The 16,448-nt window shown below is 38.2% G+C and overlaps 2 pseudogenes; both read right to left on the reverse strand.

Annotated features, from left to right (window-relative positions):
• Positions 1 to 321: 321 nt before the first annotated feature.
• LOC141417229 (uncharacterized protein C2orf78-like) lies at positions 322 to 12,408 on the reverse strand (annotated as a pseudogene).
• Positions 12,409 to 13,410: 1,002 nt separating this feature from the next.
• On the reverse strand, positions 13,411 to 14,906 carry LOC109677073 (protein FAM98B-like; annotated as a pseudogene).
• Between the last annotated feature and the right edge of the window lie 1,542 nt (positions 14,907 to 16,448).

A 16,448-nucleotide genomic window follows, 5' to 3' on the forward strand; every position in this document is an offset into this window, starting at 1 on the left:
TCTTTTCCCACTTACACTTCTCCCCCTGTTCTCCCATCCAACTCTCAGTTGCTTTGGTCAAATGTAGACTTTGATGCCCACCTCTACCAATGAAAACCAAGGAAGCTGCATCTCAAAGCACCAAAGGCCTCTTTATTGCTCATCTACTAATCTATGACAACACTTAAGTTTTTAAAATACATTAAAATAATTAAAATTTAATCTACATTTTTATCTAAAAGATTGTATGTAGTTATATATCCATACATTTATATAAACTTATGTATATGCATATGTAAAATCATTTGGTATCTATGGTGGTACCAAAAATCTTAGGTGCTCTTACATTACATAACCATAGTATTGAGAAATTTCCAGTTCTTTTTCCCTCCCGATGAAAAATTGAAGTTTTCCCAAAAAAGGGTATTTGGCAGCATGCTCACGATCTTGCTGAGCCTTCCTTTTCATGGCCTCACGCTCTGGCCTCTGCTCTTTTGTGATGGGGCTTGACATTACTGGCTCAGGCACATTGGGTTTCCTCCATGGAATTGGTTGCAAGCTGAAATCATGCAGTAGAAATTGGGTTTGTAGCTTAGGTGGTCGCTGGAACTTTGTCACAGCCGTGGAAGCAGGCTCCCACTGGAAAGAAGTGGTAGGTGATTTTTTGTAGGGTGCAGGTCTAGCAGCAGCAGACTGAGATATATTTGGCTGGATAGGCTTGGTCAAACCCCATAGTGTTGTATTGGTTGAAATTGGTTGAGCTGGTTTGACAGGATGAATTGAAGATGTTTTGGGACTAGCTAGTTGAGATACATTGACTGCCTTAGATTGGTCTGTGTTAGAATGAGGCCGGACAGGGTAAGATGATGAGGGCCTACACGAAGCAAGAGACTGTGGTCTGCAAGAAACAGGTCGAGGCTGAGGCTTGTCCAGCCTTGGAAAAGCTAAAGGTACCAACCTGACCTTTCCAGGAGGGGGCAGCTCATACTGGGATGGAGAAGGACATTCCTTGCCAGCACTGCTATTTTTGTTCTGGGCTTTGAATTGAGTTTTTTTAGGCTCTTTGCCTTTATGTGGGATACGCAGCTGTGATTTGATAGCTGGAGAATACTGGGAGCCTTTGGTGTTGCTTGAATTTCCCAGGGCCCGACAGGAAGATGGCCCAATGTTCTTATCAGTTTTCTTCCCCAGTGCATGGAAAACCTGCACTGATTCCAGCAGGTGCATACCCAGGGCACTTTGAGGCTTAGTAAAGTTCTTTTGGCTAAACTCAGACTGATTTTTGTTGCGCTTTGCCTTGGGAATGGTTGTCTTCTCTGACTTCCTTTTGCTCCCTGTCTGCTTACTCTCTTCAGTTTTATTAGAGAGGTTTTCTCTGATCTTTTTGGCATTTTCCTGTCCCTGGTTTTTAGCTTTGCTGGCCCTGCTGGATGTGGCTTTTGGAGGTTTTTTGTGAGAATGCTTGGTGATGTTCACAGGAGGTCTGTCACTGGATGCAGCAGTGCACACAACCACTTCTCCCTCCAGCAGGCACTTTCGGTTCTGGTGCTGAATTTTAGCCTTTTGAACTTCACCCTCTTTTCTCAGTGGGCCAGTGGGATCCTTTATGATGCTGGACTTTTCCACCTTGATGTTGTTTGTATCATTGGCTTTGATGGCTGTGCCAACTTTGGATTGTTCCAAGCCTGTCAATGAATTGAAAATGGGCAAGATGTGAATATGTTCCACCGATGTAGCAATGTCTGCAATACTATTGCGAGACTCATTCCTGTTTTTAAATGTCCCTTGTTCCTCAAGACTTAGGCAATTATTTCACAAATTGGCATTTTCAGAACCAGACTTCCCCTTTTACCCCAAAAGTCTAATGCAGGCCAGAAGTTGGTGAATGTCAGAAATTTCTAAAGGAGTATGTGAGGATTATGATTTTTGATTGGGACCCAGAAGGCATCCAGAGGCTTTGAAAGCTTGGTTTTAATTTAAACCAAATTCTCATTGTCTACTTGTTTGTTGTATGGGGCTGGAGACAAGACCAAGGTATTGGTAGAACTTTGGACTGGAGCTATTAATGAAATGTTGCCATGTTCATGTGGTGGGTTACTCTCAAGTATCTGAGCATTTATACTACAGCAGGACTTGAGGAATTCTGGAGATTGTGGAAGGCAAAATGTCGGGCTTGGAAGTTGCAAGTCTAGGAATTCTCCATCCCCATGGAAATTTCCATCAGTAGAAGGTAGTCAAAAAAGGAGTCAATCCCCCAGTAAGTAGGATCTCCCAGCTATACACTAATACAGCAACCAACCCCTGCCAACAGTGAGCAAAACCTTTTTACTGACTCTTCTTAAGACAATGGTAGTACCCTCTGTTAGGTAATAGGTGGTTAGTGCTTGAGTTGCTACTACTGGTCTTTTGATGTAATTTTTCATAAGATTTATGTAAGTTTAAAAAAGTGAAAGTGATTTATGAAAAGATGAAATGTTTTGTGCTTGTGGTTCAGCTTAGTAGTAGAGCACTTATCTCCTATGCTCTTGGCCCTGGTTTTAAACACAAGCACATAAAAATGAAAATAATTTTTTAAAGACTTGTATTCTCATATATGGTACACTCATTTCTCTCTGCCCTCCTTGTGAATATAAGAATATGGTAAACCACCGACTAGGGAGATAAAGTGGAGTTCTTCCTCATGAAATACATAAAGAAGGGCATGCTGTGTGCACACTGGGATCCTTTTACAACATCACTTAAAACAAGGAAATTAAAGAAAATTAAATGGAAAATGAAGGTTTGGAAAAGTTTTCCAAAGAAATCAGAGCAATGTTAGGGAAGATATTTAAATTACATTGTAGGGGGTTTGCCAGGGCAGAGAGGCCTATTCAGTGTGCTTCTAAGTGACTCTGAAATGCATCATGAATGCACTACAGAGTTCTGCTTTTCTACATTTATTTACTTATTTAATTTTTGGTGTTTGTGGGATTTGAACTCAGATCGTAAACTTGTGAGGCATGCATGGTACTACTTCAGCCATGGCCTCAGCCCTCCTCCTTATATAGAATGTGAAACTTCACAGTCCTGAGTGAGAACAGTGATTGAAATCTCAGGGTTTGGACTCTTCCTATCTCTGGACTAACCACCACTCATCTGAAGAGTTGGCTCTCCTTTTGAATGCTAACCATTCTTTTCCTTTTTTGACCTTTGTACTCACCTTGTAAACTCAAATTTTCTGTGATGGGTTGAGCAGTCCCAGAGTGGAAGACTCCAGAGGTGGAAACTGGTGTTATAATGTTTGTAGTCTGACCCTCCTTTTGTACCATCACCATTTCTGGTTGCGGGATAGAGGCCCTACCCCCTGCATACCAAACAGTGCCATAGGTTTGCAGGCTGCAGCCATGTTCTAGATATATCAGAGGCCCCAATGTGTTTTGATCATAATAATAGACCTCACTTCTTTCCTGGTAGGGAAGTGACAGGCTATGTCCTTGATTTGCAATATGAGATGGTGCAACCTGAACAAAGTTGGCAGGCATAGATGGATAGAGGGGAACCACTGTATTGGGAGCTGAAGTAGAGATCTGGCTCTGGGCAGTAAATTGAGATGACATGGTTATGCTAGAATATTGGTAAAGGTAGGCACTACCCATGAGTGACTGGAAAGAGGTGTCAGAGACTGATGGCTCTAGCCATGCTGGAGTGACATCTGGACCAGAATCTCTGGAGAAGTTGCAGACTCTTCCTGTTAGGGAAGTGGCATTGCTCAGCACAGGAAGAGAGACCTGTAGAGAATTGTCAATTCCAAGCAAATGTGGATTTTGGAAATTTTCTGTAGGAAGAAAGAGGGTGATGTAAACTGATGAGATTGACAAACTCTCACTTTATTTGCTGACCACTATTAGCTTAAGGTTGTTGTAAACCAGAAGTCTCTAATACCATTACTCACTGAGATACCAAAAATCAAACAGTGTAGGATGCCTGTAACTGTTGAAGCAGTTTGGTCCTCTTCTGATGAACTACCTTTATCTAATTTGTGCACAGAAGACCCAAAGTAGCCTGGTTTCTACATTGTTCCCAGGACTAAATGCAGCTTTCTTTACGCTTTTTTCTTGAGCCTGCCCTAGTATAATCTCATAACTGTGTTCTAGAATTGAAGTATTTTAAGACTAAGATATCCTTAGAGAACTTCTAATATTACCATTTTTTAAGTGAACAAACTGAGGGCCTGAGAGGCCAGACCTATGCCTTCAAGTTCTCCCATCAAGATCTCCCACTGCTGGGAGGTGGTAGCACAGGCCTGTAATCCTAGTTATCTTGGAGGCAGACTTTAAGAGGATTATGGTGTGAAGCAGGCCCAGGAAGTAGTTCAAAAATCACTTTCTCCAAAATACCCCCCCTCAAAAGGGCTGACAAACTGGCTTACTTGGTATAGTGTCTTAATAGCAAATATGAGGTCTTGAGCTCAGACCCCAGTGCTACAATAAAATATCTCCTTGTTATCTGTATCATGTTATAGAACCTGACTTTCTTACCAGGTGCTGTCCTCTGAGAAAAGACCAAAAACCAGGAGAAATAGAGCTTTTAATAATTGCTTTTTGTTTTCTTATTCATTAGAGACTAGTATTACTAGCTAGGCCACGACTCAAGCCTGTAATTCTAGCTACTTGGGTGGATGAGATCTAGAGAATTGTTATATGTGACCAGCATAGGAAATAAAATTTCACCAGACCCATCTCAACCAATACCTGTCAGCCAAGCTATGATGCGAAGCATAAAGTAAAAGCATCACAGTCCAGTCCGGCCCACGCAAAACGTGAGACATATTTCAAAATTAACTGGAGCTAAAATGGCTGGTGGTGTGAATTAAATTGTAGACCACCTGCCTAGCAGTCATGAAGCCCTGAGTACAATCCCTAGTACTGCCTAGAATGAAAGAGAGGAAGGAAGGAAGGAAGGAAGGAAGAAAGGAAGGAAGGAAAGCAACAGTATGCTATTCCTTCTCTGTTTCATTTTCTTTTTGCAAGTCACATGTCATTAAGTGGAGTTCACTTACAACACAGACCAGGTGGTAAATGTAAAGGGTCATTTTTAACGTTGTAAAGACTGACTTCTGATCCTATGTCAAAATAACTACCTGAGAGTTAGTTTCTCAAAAATAATTCCTTTTGGGAAAAATTTATTTAAACTTTGTCAGCCACAAGTGTCATGCAGCATTATTGAATTTTTATTAATACTTCATGTATTATTAGTCAATATTATTATCATTCAATATTAATAGTGGTATCCAATCCAAGAAAAAAAGTGGCATTTGTACATGATTTGTATGGAGGAATACATAGTAATCTATGCAAAGACAGACAAACTACAAAAACCAAAAACAAATAAGTAGATTGTAATGTAAATTTGGATATGTAGTCAGCATCAAAGCTTTCTAGACTGGCCTTAAGCTTACAGTCTTCTCATCTCAGTCTCTGAGTGGCTGGGTTTACAAGCACCAAACACCACACCTTGATTTCTTTTGAATGTATTTCTAATCATTACATAAACACAGAGAAACTATATCTTTAAAAAGTGTGTAACAAGCAGATAAATGCAGCAAATGTAAACATTTAGGGAGTCATATTTTATGCAGAGCAATATTTCAATAAATGGTTGTATGAATCTGGGTGCATCTGTAGCCTCAGAACTGTCGATTGCTGAGCAGAAGAGTTGCTTGAGCTCAAGTGTTTGATGGCAAATTGAGCCACATAGCAAGACATCATCCCCCAACCAACAAATAAAACAAAACAAAATAAAATGGTATAAAGTTGAGAGTAAAGCAAAAAATGTAAAGGAATTATGTTATGGTGCTCAATCATATTTTTCTGAATATTACCTACCATGTAGTAGATATTAATCCTACCAGACAGATAGTTCAATTAATGTAGACACATAAAAATCAGAAAAAACATTTAAAAAGTGTTTCAAAAAGATAATGAAAGTTTCTATATTTATCCTCAAAACTAGCTAATGGTCATCTTCAACTTATAGGAAAATATCATACCTAAAGTCTGAAAAAATTACCACTAAAATTCAACTGATGCAATGAAAAAATTTTGTGTGGGATTTCATGAAATATTAACTGAGGGCCTTGTAATTGATAAGCATGCACTCTGTCCTTGAGCTACACCTCCAGCCCAAAACAATTCTTTTAAATATTGAAAATTCAAAAGATTTCACAACTTTGTTTTACATAAATGTGGAATTAGAGATGTGGAGACTGACTTTTTGTTTTTAGAAAGTTCTTTCTTTTGAATCTTGTGTCTAAAAACAGTTATTGACTATTAATAACTGTGTATTCTGTTTTAGGAAGAGAGTAATTGGGCTGGAGGTGTAGCTCTAGTGGTAGAGTGCCTGCCTAGCAAATGTTAGACCTTCAGTTCAAACCCCAGTAGTGTCAAAAAAGGGAAAATATTATTGAAAGATTAAAAGTAGCTTTAACTTGAAACTTTCTACTGATTCAAGTTAAGATGCATGATTTTTAAAAATCCATGTATTTTAAAAATCAGAATGAAATAGGACACTGATAATTCTGTTATACCAGCCTTCTCTATAGCCCCTTTCTTAGTGTGTTTATTGGCAGAATCATTTCTAAAATATGTCTCTAAATTGTTCGTATACAAAACTGTCAAGTGTCATCTGTGTCCAGAGTCAATAGAAAAAATATAATCAAATGGAACTTTTCTGATTAACTGCTTTTATGGGTGATACCCTATTCTTCTCTTATTTACCTTCCTAATCCAGCAATACAAGCATTTCCCAAAACTAACTTCAGTTTGTTTTGCTCTGAGTAGATTTCATTCTACGCATGTTGTGTGTTAATTTAAAAATTTTTAGTTCTCTTCAAAATACTGTCCCAGACCATCTCTTTTTTCTTGAGACTGTCTCCCTCCTCTGCATCTCTTTCATTGTTAGGTTTTTTTCTTCCCTCACTTTTACATTTTCTTCACCCCTCCAGTTACTCTTGGCTTATGCTTAATGAAAACAATCCCAAACTTCCTTACTCTAGAAAATCTTTCCTTCATATAAGTCTCCTCCTTCTTTCCTTCCTATGTCTCTTTTTACCTAGTTTAAACAGAAAATTCCAAAACCCAAAGATAATTTTGGTCATTGTAAATTTGAAACACTAAAGTGGAAGTATTAGGATAGGGAGAGACTGTTGTAGATGAAACATATTGGCATATAGTACTCATTTTTAAAACCGTCTAGTTTTTTCTCTGGTTCTGATGAAACTAACAGTCTCAAGAAGTCTCTGATTTCACTATTCACATGCCCTTTACACTCAATATTAGAGGAGGGAAAGGAACAGTACATGGGCCTAACGCCATCCTCCTGTAGCAATGAGGAAACATTTACTGAGTGAGTATACAATCAGTCCAAAGTTACATACCTAGTAAAGTCAAAGCCAGAAGTGAAATTATGTTCCCATATATCTACTGTAATTCTCCCCCCCCCATTATTCTAAGCTGTTTTACTCTACTACTAAATTTAGTCACGGATGAAAGCTATTTTTTTCATTAGTTTTCAAAAGCTATGTTTCAAAAACCTTTTTTTTCTTACCCAACATGGTCAGAGAAATGTTACCATCAACTACAGATACAAGAAATGAGGAGATGAAACTTGTCTGGGTAGCTGAAGCTGTTCAGTGCATGTGTCAAGTCCGAAGGACACTAGTAACTGATCACTGGTCACTGGTCACTTGCAATGATTCAAATTTGTTTACAGACAACTCCATGGAAACCCCAAGATTCTACCCACGCGGCAGGAGGCTTGGTGGGCAAATGATGTCATTGGCAGTTTAAAGTTATGAAGTAGCCAATAGCAAGACCCGATTCCAAATCACAAAGCCGGATTGGTTGGAGCTCATAACAGTAGAGCTATAACAGCCACTTAATGACTGAGCTCTGAGGTGCTGAAGTCATGAAAGGCAGACATGATAGTCTGTCTTTACACTTTTAGGGGAATCATCTCAATGGTTCTTTTAAATGTTCATTAATAAAGTTATTCACAATTTTATATTTTACATTCTAACACATACTATAATTATATAATGCATATATAGTTAATATCCTTGGGGAGGAAGGAAAGACACATTGAGGTTTAGCAATTATAGTTATTCTTAAACTATTGCAATTGATTTGAGTAGTGAATTTACTGGGTAAGGTAAAGATTAAAGCACCCTTTTTTGTAACTTGATTGAAGTGTAAGGTGAAGTTCATTGAGTGCTCCTTGTAGAATTGATATGATCCAGTCTTCTTTTCTTTTAGTTTCTTCTTTCATAGCCTGTGCTGGGTCTGGGCTATGTTGGACCTGCATTTTCTTCTCTCCTTCATTGTTTGAATTGTTTCTTGGACAAGCCTTGATTTTGCAGTCTGGTATAGATGCTACTTCCTGTGTAGATTCAGAAGCAGGGGTATTCTTTTCAGAGCCACAATGCTTTGAGAAATAGACTCTGCCATTAGACGCAAATACCAGAGAGTCAAAGGATCCAGAGGCAAAGATCCAGCTGACTTTACCTCATCTGGATTTCAGTCACAATATGTTGCTTCATAATTTGCCAGCCCTGGCTCCTTGGGCCTTGTAGACATCCCACACTCAGTTCATCCCTCAGAAAAATTAAGTCAGTTTCTGTCCTTTTTAAGAAGAAAAACTATTGTGGCAGTTAGTGTAGTTTCTTCCCCCTTGCAAACAGCTAGTATAGAATCTTGGGCCTCTTGCATTCTCTGTCTGCCATGCTTGGGTGCAAGGTCAGGAAAAATAGATGAATAGTTAGAGGAAAAATAATATATTAGTGGAGCACAGTAAAATTAAGAAAAAGAAGATTCATTAGAATGGTTTTGGATTCTGTGAGAAACAAATCTACACAACTTGACCTCACTTTGTGTTAACATAAAAGTTTAGTATCTTTTATGCAGCTAAATAATACAGAAGTTGTTATGAATTCTGTACAATGAGGGAGAAATAATTTTTCAAGTAAATATTTAAGATTTTGTTTTATGTCACATTGCTCATTTACATAATTCATTAGTATGTTTTTATACTATATACTGCTTTTAAAAGTTGTTTTTTTCTACTTCTTTATTGTTGTCATATTTTTTAGGAGTCCACAATGTTTAGACACATTACTTGTTTTTCTCATGATGATTATTTACTTTTTAGCATTATTAACTAACTTGAACTTATGTGTTTTTGTGGAAAAATTAATTAAAAAAAGGCATGTGGAAAGGCATTTGGGGAATTACATGTGAACCCAAACATAAGGAACAGAGTTTTGCAGTCAGCCCAGATTGATCTGGATTGCCTTTGCTTTTCATACCCTGGTTAGTGCTTCTGTTCTTGTGACTAGGATAAACACCTAAATATACTCACAACTGTAGTTTAGCTCAATAACTCACTTTACATATCAGCCTGTTTTCAGTTACATGATTTAAGAAAAGACATTTTTTTCTCCTCTTTGTCATTTTCATATCTCCCCCTCAAACCATTCACCCATGTGAGAGAAGTCAAGAATATCTTTACATCTCCAGGCAACATGATCCTGCTTCTCTTCTAATTCCACTGTTCATGTGAATGTCAGAACATACACCACATCACCAAATGAAGGAGCACGTCACATAGTTCTCATTTTGCCTGGCAAAGAAACACCAGAACTTAACGACCACCCAGTACTGTGCAATCCTTAATAAAACCCCAACCAAAGAGGCACAAGGGGATGGAACCTCTATTCAATCCAGTATAGAATGTACATCAGCCACATTCACCTTCTTTACTTCTTTTTTAATACCCATCCCTTAGCTTAACCAGTTTGCCATTCTTGTCTTTTGTTTTTAGGTGTGTGTTCATTGTTTAGTGGGATTTTTGTCTTCATATTATATCTGTACAAGTATTGTGCTTAAGTCATTGTATCCCTCCTCCAGTGCAGTTGCTTACCTTTCCTGTATCCTGTGTTGTTTAACAATTTTTAGCATGTTATTTTGCATCTTGTTCCTACACAGATGTAATGTACTTCATTATTATTCACCATCTTTCTTTTCCCCATCCCTGGGTCTCCACTTAGCCTCACTTTTGAATAGATGCTCTGTTTATATTTCTGTGTATATAAACCATTGCTTGCATTTTTATTGAGCCTATATTACACATATGAGAGGAAAACTGCAGACATTGACTGACTAATGTCACTGAAGATGATGTTTTCCCATTCCATCCACATTCCTGCAATGGATAAAATTTCATTCTCATTTATCTTTGAATAAAACATCATTGTTTGCAAACACCACATTTTTATTAATCTATTCAGTAGTAGCAATGTATCTCGATTGTTTCCATTGCTTGGCTATTGTTCATAATGCTGCAATAAACATGAGTGTGTAGGTGTCTTTATTGTAACCTGACTTACATTCCTTTGGTTAAATCTCTCAGAGTGGTTTTGCTCATCAGTTGACAGTTCTATTTTTAGATTTTTGAGTAGCCTCCATGCTGTTTTCCATGGTGGTTATACTAATTTACATTCCCACCAACAGTGTATGAGGTTTCCTTTTTTCCCCACATTTTCACTGACATTTTTTGTTGTTGTTGTTTGATTTCTGTATGATAGCCATTTTAACAGGAGTGAGCAGCTCCACGCACGTGCAACAGCAGCTGGGCAGGATAGGCATCTATGTCCACCTAGTGGGTGGGTTTGATTCCACTGAGTTTTTTTTTCTACCATTGCTTACCCTGGGGCTGTAGCTTGTCCTAGGTTGGGTATTCAGGGCACCTGGTAGTTCTGGCTCATCTGTGATAAGGTTTACACTGCTTGGCTGGAGCTTAATTTGCCAATAAGTGTGTGTGGTGCATGACTAGTTCTCACTACACAAATACACAGGCAGGGATGAAGTGGGGCAGTACACACTCTGCACAGCTCACCTGTTCACTCAGCTAGCACTGGGCATGGAGGGGGTGTCTTACAGTATGTGGCTACTCTGTGATCCACATGAGTGAAATTTTCCCTATGTTTCTTTTATAGTTCTGAAGTTCACTTGTTCTGAGGTTACCCTGCTCTGTAACTATCCATTTTTCTGTTGCCCTCCCTTGTTTTTTTAAATTTACTTTCCTTGAATCCATGTATCTGATATTTTCTTAGATATTAATTGAGAAAGAGGAATGTATCTGATATTTTGTTAGATATTAATCGAAAAAGAGGAATGTCATAGGTGTCTCTTGGAACTACCCAATATACTTTGAAGTATTCTCATACATTCCATAGTAAAGTGGATAATTATCTTTAACTGTTTAAAAAATTGTTCTATGCTGGGTATGATAGTGTTTACTTATAATCCAAGTGGATTAGGCCACATGATCAGAAGTTCAGTGATAAATAGCAAGACCCTGTCTCTAAAAATCACACATGCCACACATGCACACACATACATGCCAACGTGTGTGTGCACATGCTCACAAACAATTGTTCCTAATTTGTAATGGAAATTCAATCATGATTAAGTAACTATGTATTCTTTTACTTTTGTCTAATTCCAAAAATGTATGGATCAAAGAAACTGAAGTCTTAAATGTAGCTCTAACATGTATCTATCAAGGAAAGTTTTAGAAATTTTCAAGTCTTGATAAAGAAATGTTTAATCATAATCAAGATAGTATAATATTTTAAATCTTTTGCCAGTAGAATTTTCATATGACATTTTAAAATATCACTTTCTTCATTTATGTATTGATGATTCTCTGCTAAAATTTAATAGTTTAGAACATATGTTTAATTTCTACTCTTCTAAAAGTACATAATGTAAAGTTCATTTTAAGGAAAAATATGCTTAAGTGAAAATATTTTATGAAATGTATAGTTTCACTAAGAATTACAAAGTGATGCATTCAGTATAAATATGTTTTGACTTATAAACCTGTTATTAATAACACAAAATTATCAATGTTCTGAAGTGAGGTATCTTCAGAAGATCAATATTAATTGTACTTTTAAAGCTATTAATCCAAACAACTTAACACTTCAATATGATCGAAACTTAAAATAAGTAGGCATTTTATTTTATTTATGAGTTTTTTTTCTACTTAGATATTTTTAATTTTCAGAATTCATAGTTTTCATAAAAACCTTTTTTCAATTGCTACAAATAAAATTAAGTCATCATTAAATAAACACACAAAAAGTCTAAGTTTATAAATAGCCAAAAATGTTGTTTTTCTATCCTGAAGACATTCTAAGGGTCGGCTTGAAAAATACAAGGCCATGACTATAGCACACACAATATTTACTTTAAAGTTTCAGCATTGTTTTAGATTTCACCACAGGGTTTAAATAAAACCAAAACCAAACAAGACACCTGCCAAGCATCAAGTACCATTCATCACTGGTAACAGTGTTTCTGTTGCGCTGGTCGATGGCAAAGCTGCCATGCACAGGTGCTGGCCAGGAACCCACTGCAACAAACTTTACAGTGGATTCCTAACATGGTGCACCTGGGTCCTTTTTCTCTAAGTCTCTGCGCTAACAGAAAAATACCACTCACCCCTTACACCACTCACAACAGGCCTGCTATAAATTTTCAACAAGTTCCATTCACACTTAGGTCTTTGTGAAATAACCTAAACAGGGGGCAAGTGTCTCATTCTTCATTTGACAACCAAAGACAAATCAATCCTTCTGAGCTAAGGTTATTTCAACCCTTGCCATAATTTGGACTCACAACTTCTGACCCCCAAGCCTTTGACTGCTTCAATCATCAAGTTATATACAGCCATTTCCTTGCTCGGTGCTGTGAACAAATTACCAGCCCTACCCTATCTAGCGGGCTGGAGACTGCAGCCTCCATGCTGCAAGCTGCAACTCCACCTGCCCGGTAGTATGCGCACATCTGAAGGGAGGGCACAGGTGAAGAAGAGAAGCATTTACAGGAATATTTTCACACCATAATGTAAAATTGGTATGTACCTCTGGTTCCTTTAAAGTAATTCTGACCTCAATTTTTAACTTAAACTCCAAAACTATGTTTAACTTTTCAGTCAAACAAAATCACACAGGTGTCAAGTCCAATTGAAAAATAAGTAAGCAGAGCAAAAAGACAACCTGGGTTTCAATTAATGATACTTTAAAAGATAGCTGACCAGAGGATTCTCCTCTTATTAAAAAAAAATCATGACAACTACCTACTAAACACAACTATCAGCCTTTTTCCCTGTTTTGTACAACAGAATTAACAAATATAAAACACATCCACAGGAATACCAAAGAGGCAAGAGTCTGTATTCCTTCTATCACAGGTGGGATCATTTATGTGTTTCAACCCTGAACAAAATACAGGTTAACAGTCAAAATTTAATCATGACAATAAAATACTTTCATTTTCCAAGTTTGATGGTAATAAATATTTACATTAAAAAAAAATGTATATATTTTGTTTTTTAAAAAGACAACATGCTCAAAAGTACACAGAACATGGAAAAGCCATCCTTAAAGAGCTCAACTGATAGGCTAGTTTAGAATCATGGTCTCACATATTAAGCAGATCCAAGAGGGGCCATGCTCACTTCCAGGTGACTTCAGGCATGCTGCTAGAACACTGCCTAATGCACTAGCGAGAATCACTGCAGCCTACTTTTTGCACTTCTTAGTATCTTCTGTACCCACCCCCAACCCCTCCTCCATATGGATCTCCATAGCCTCTCCCACCACAGCCCCGTCTTCCCCCATAGCCCCCTCTCCCACCATAATCACCCCTCCCAACATAGTCTCCCCTGCCTTGGAAACCTCCTCTAACCCCACCTTCCCCACCACCTCCTCCCCCTCCCCCTCCCCAGCCACCTCCACCTCCCCAGCCACCTCTTCCACCCCTACCACCTCCTCTTCCACCACCTCCACCACTCCCCCAACCACCCCTTCCGCCGCCTTCTTGTCTCTTTTGCCAAGGGGGCATTTCCGGGGGTGGTGGTTCAATTTCATTTGGCCGTCTTCCCCTGTCAGGCACTCTTCCCATCAGCACCTTATTAATGGCGCATTGCCGTCTTCTCCCGGCTGGTGCCACTGCTTGTCCTAATGATCTTGGACAGATCTTCACGAGCCGCAAGCAGGTGAGCCAATGTGACTGTTGTCTTGGGTGACAGAGCATAGCGCTTAGGCTGGTAAATTCTTGCTATGTTATCTGTTTTTACCTTTGCCCTGTCCGACCAACCAAAGGACTGCACGGTCACGTCTAATCGCTTCACTAACATGAGCCGGCGGCTCTCATATTCACACGAAAGGGCATGGCTAATGCTTTCCAGTTTTTCCACCTGTTCTGGATTTAAATTAACTTTCAGCAGTGGTTTTCCCACATGGTTTTTCTGGACTTTAGAGAGAATATCCTTTACCTTCGATTCCACTTGGTTTAGCATAAGCAGAATGTCAGAAGCAGGTGACTCCGGTATACCAAGGGTCTCGCACATAGCTTGAACTTCCTGATAAATTTCACTGTTTTTATCTAATTGAGAATTTTTACGTTTCTTGTTCTGTAGTATCTGTAAAGCTTGAAGTTCTGTACTTAAAAATAACACAAGTTTCAAAAAGTCATCCTTCTTTTTTAAACGGTCTTTAATATCTCCTGATACGAGTCCAGAATATGGACAGGCCATTTCTTTTAAAAAACCGCTTATCTCAAGTTGGAAGCTCTCCAGGTCATCTCTCCCAGCTGAAGTGATGCTCTCTTCCAAGTTGCATAATGATTTTATTTGAGAGCCTAGCCAAATACAGAGCTCTGAAAACTCAGGTGAGGAGAGTCCGCCTTCGGCAGCCTTGGTGAGGGCTTGTTCTTCTGACAGCGGTCCCTTATATCCCAGGGCCTCCAGTGTGTCTAGCACATCTCCCTCCATTGTAGCCTCGGGACCCGGCTCCGGCCCTCTCATGGTCCCGTGGCCCGATGCTGTTCTATTTATGAGTTTTTAAAGGACTCTTTAATCTAGGCTTAGTCTCTCAAATCTTATTTAAACCCCACATTTGCTATGTGATATGGCATTTTATGATGAGGTGTATTGTTGATGTTGAACATAACTAATAATATTTGATTTCCTTCAGATGCTGCAAGGGTTGAATGAAGCAGTAACTAGAGATCTAAATGAAGGTAGGTTGCCAACATTTATGAATTAACCTTAGATTAATTGATTCCTGAAATAAGCTTTAAATAGCAAATGACATCCTTCCTTTTGTTTTCATACACTGGTCAAATGAAAGGTGTGATAAACATAACCATTTCTAATGAAGTATATGCTCATTTCTCATTTATTCAGGCAAATCTCAAAATATCTTTGCATCTCTTTTTCTGTTTCAATACTTTCTTCATGTCTACCTTCCTAAGAAACTGACAGCCTATACAACTAACACCATTCATGAAAAACAAAGGCATCATGATCATCTTAGGTTTATGACCAAAAACCCAGACTCTAGCCAGTTGTGCCAGGCATCATATTAGCCATTCAACTAGAGATGATTCTGAATTTCTCTGGAAATACTTAGTGAAGCAACTATGGTTCATAAATAATCACTTGAAATATGCCTTTTAAAATATCCTGTCATTTTTTTCTCTCATTGGTTTGCCTCTTGTCACCAGGAAAAGATTAACTTTCCCTGGCATGGACTAAAAACATCCAAATCAATTTGTTTATTGCCAAGTTACTCACTTTTGTCTCTTATCACTCACTCTGCTCTGACCTTTCCTCCAGCATTGGACCAATGCAGACTACTTAACCATTCCACAGTGTCCTATCTCACTGCTAGCTGTTTGCAGACTTGCTTTCCTGTTTCTGGTATGTTTTTTCCTTATTCTTCAGATATCAACTCATATCACCTGTATCAAAGCTTACAATATTGATGTAAAACTGAGATATAAGTCCCTTCTATTTGTTCCAGTAATGCCCTGATTTGTAAGAGCTGTAGTGTGTATGACTGTGTGGAAATTGCCTGTGTGTCTATTTTTCCTTTTTACCATGCAGGATTGTTGAGGAGTGGACTGTATCATCTTCATCTTCTAATTCCAGTGCTCATTATGGTGACTTAGCACATAGCCATTGATAAATGAAGAAAGAGTGGGAAAAATAGAATCTCTGATGGTTGGTCACAGTGATGAATAATTCAGGGTGCAATACTGGCAAATTATGTTTAATGGAACTTTTATTATAGTCATACATACCGTTTTTGTTCTTATTAATATGAATATGGCCCTCACTTTTTAAAACCAACTCATGCTTCATAAACTTTGACATCTTTTCTTTGCATGTCCCACTAATTTGAATCTGGGTCCTTTAGAATTTCTCCCTTACAAATTATTTTTATGTGATGTCAAAGTCTTTCTAAAGAAAGCATCACAAAATAGGCAGAGACTTCAAAGAAATAAATATTTTATTTATTGAGTTGTTCAAATAACATTTTAATTTTTTCCAATTAAATGTATGATGTGAAACCTTTCTTG

The sequence above is a fragment of the Castor canadensis genome, chromosome 15 (assembly GCF_047511655.1).
Source record: "Castor canadensis chromosome 15, mCasCan1.hap1v2, whole genome shotgun sequence".
Lineage (NCBI taxonomy): Eukaryota > Metazoa > Chordata > Mammalia > Rodentia > Castoridae > Castor > Castor canadensis.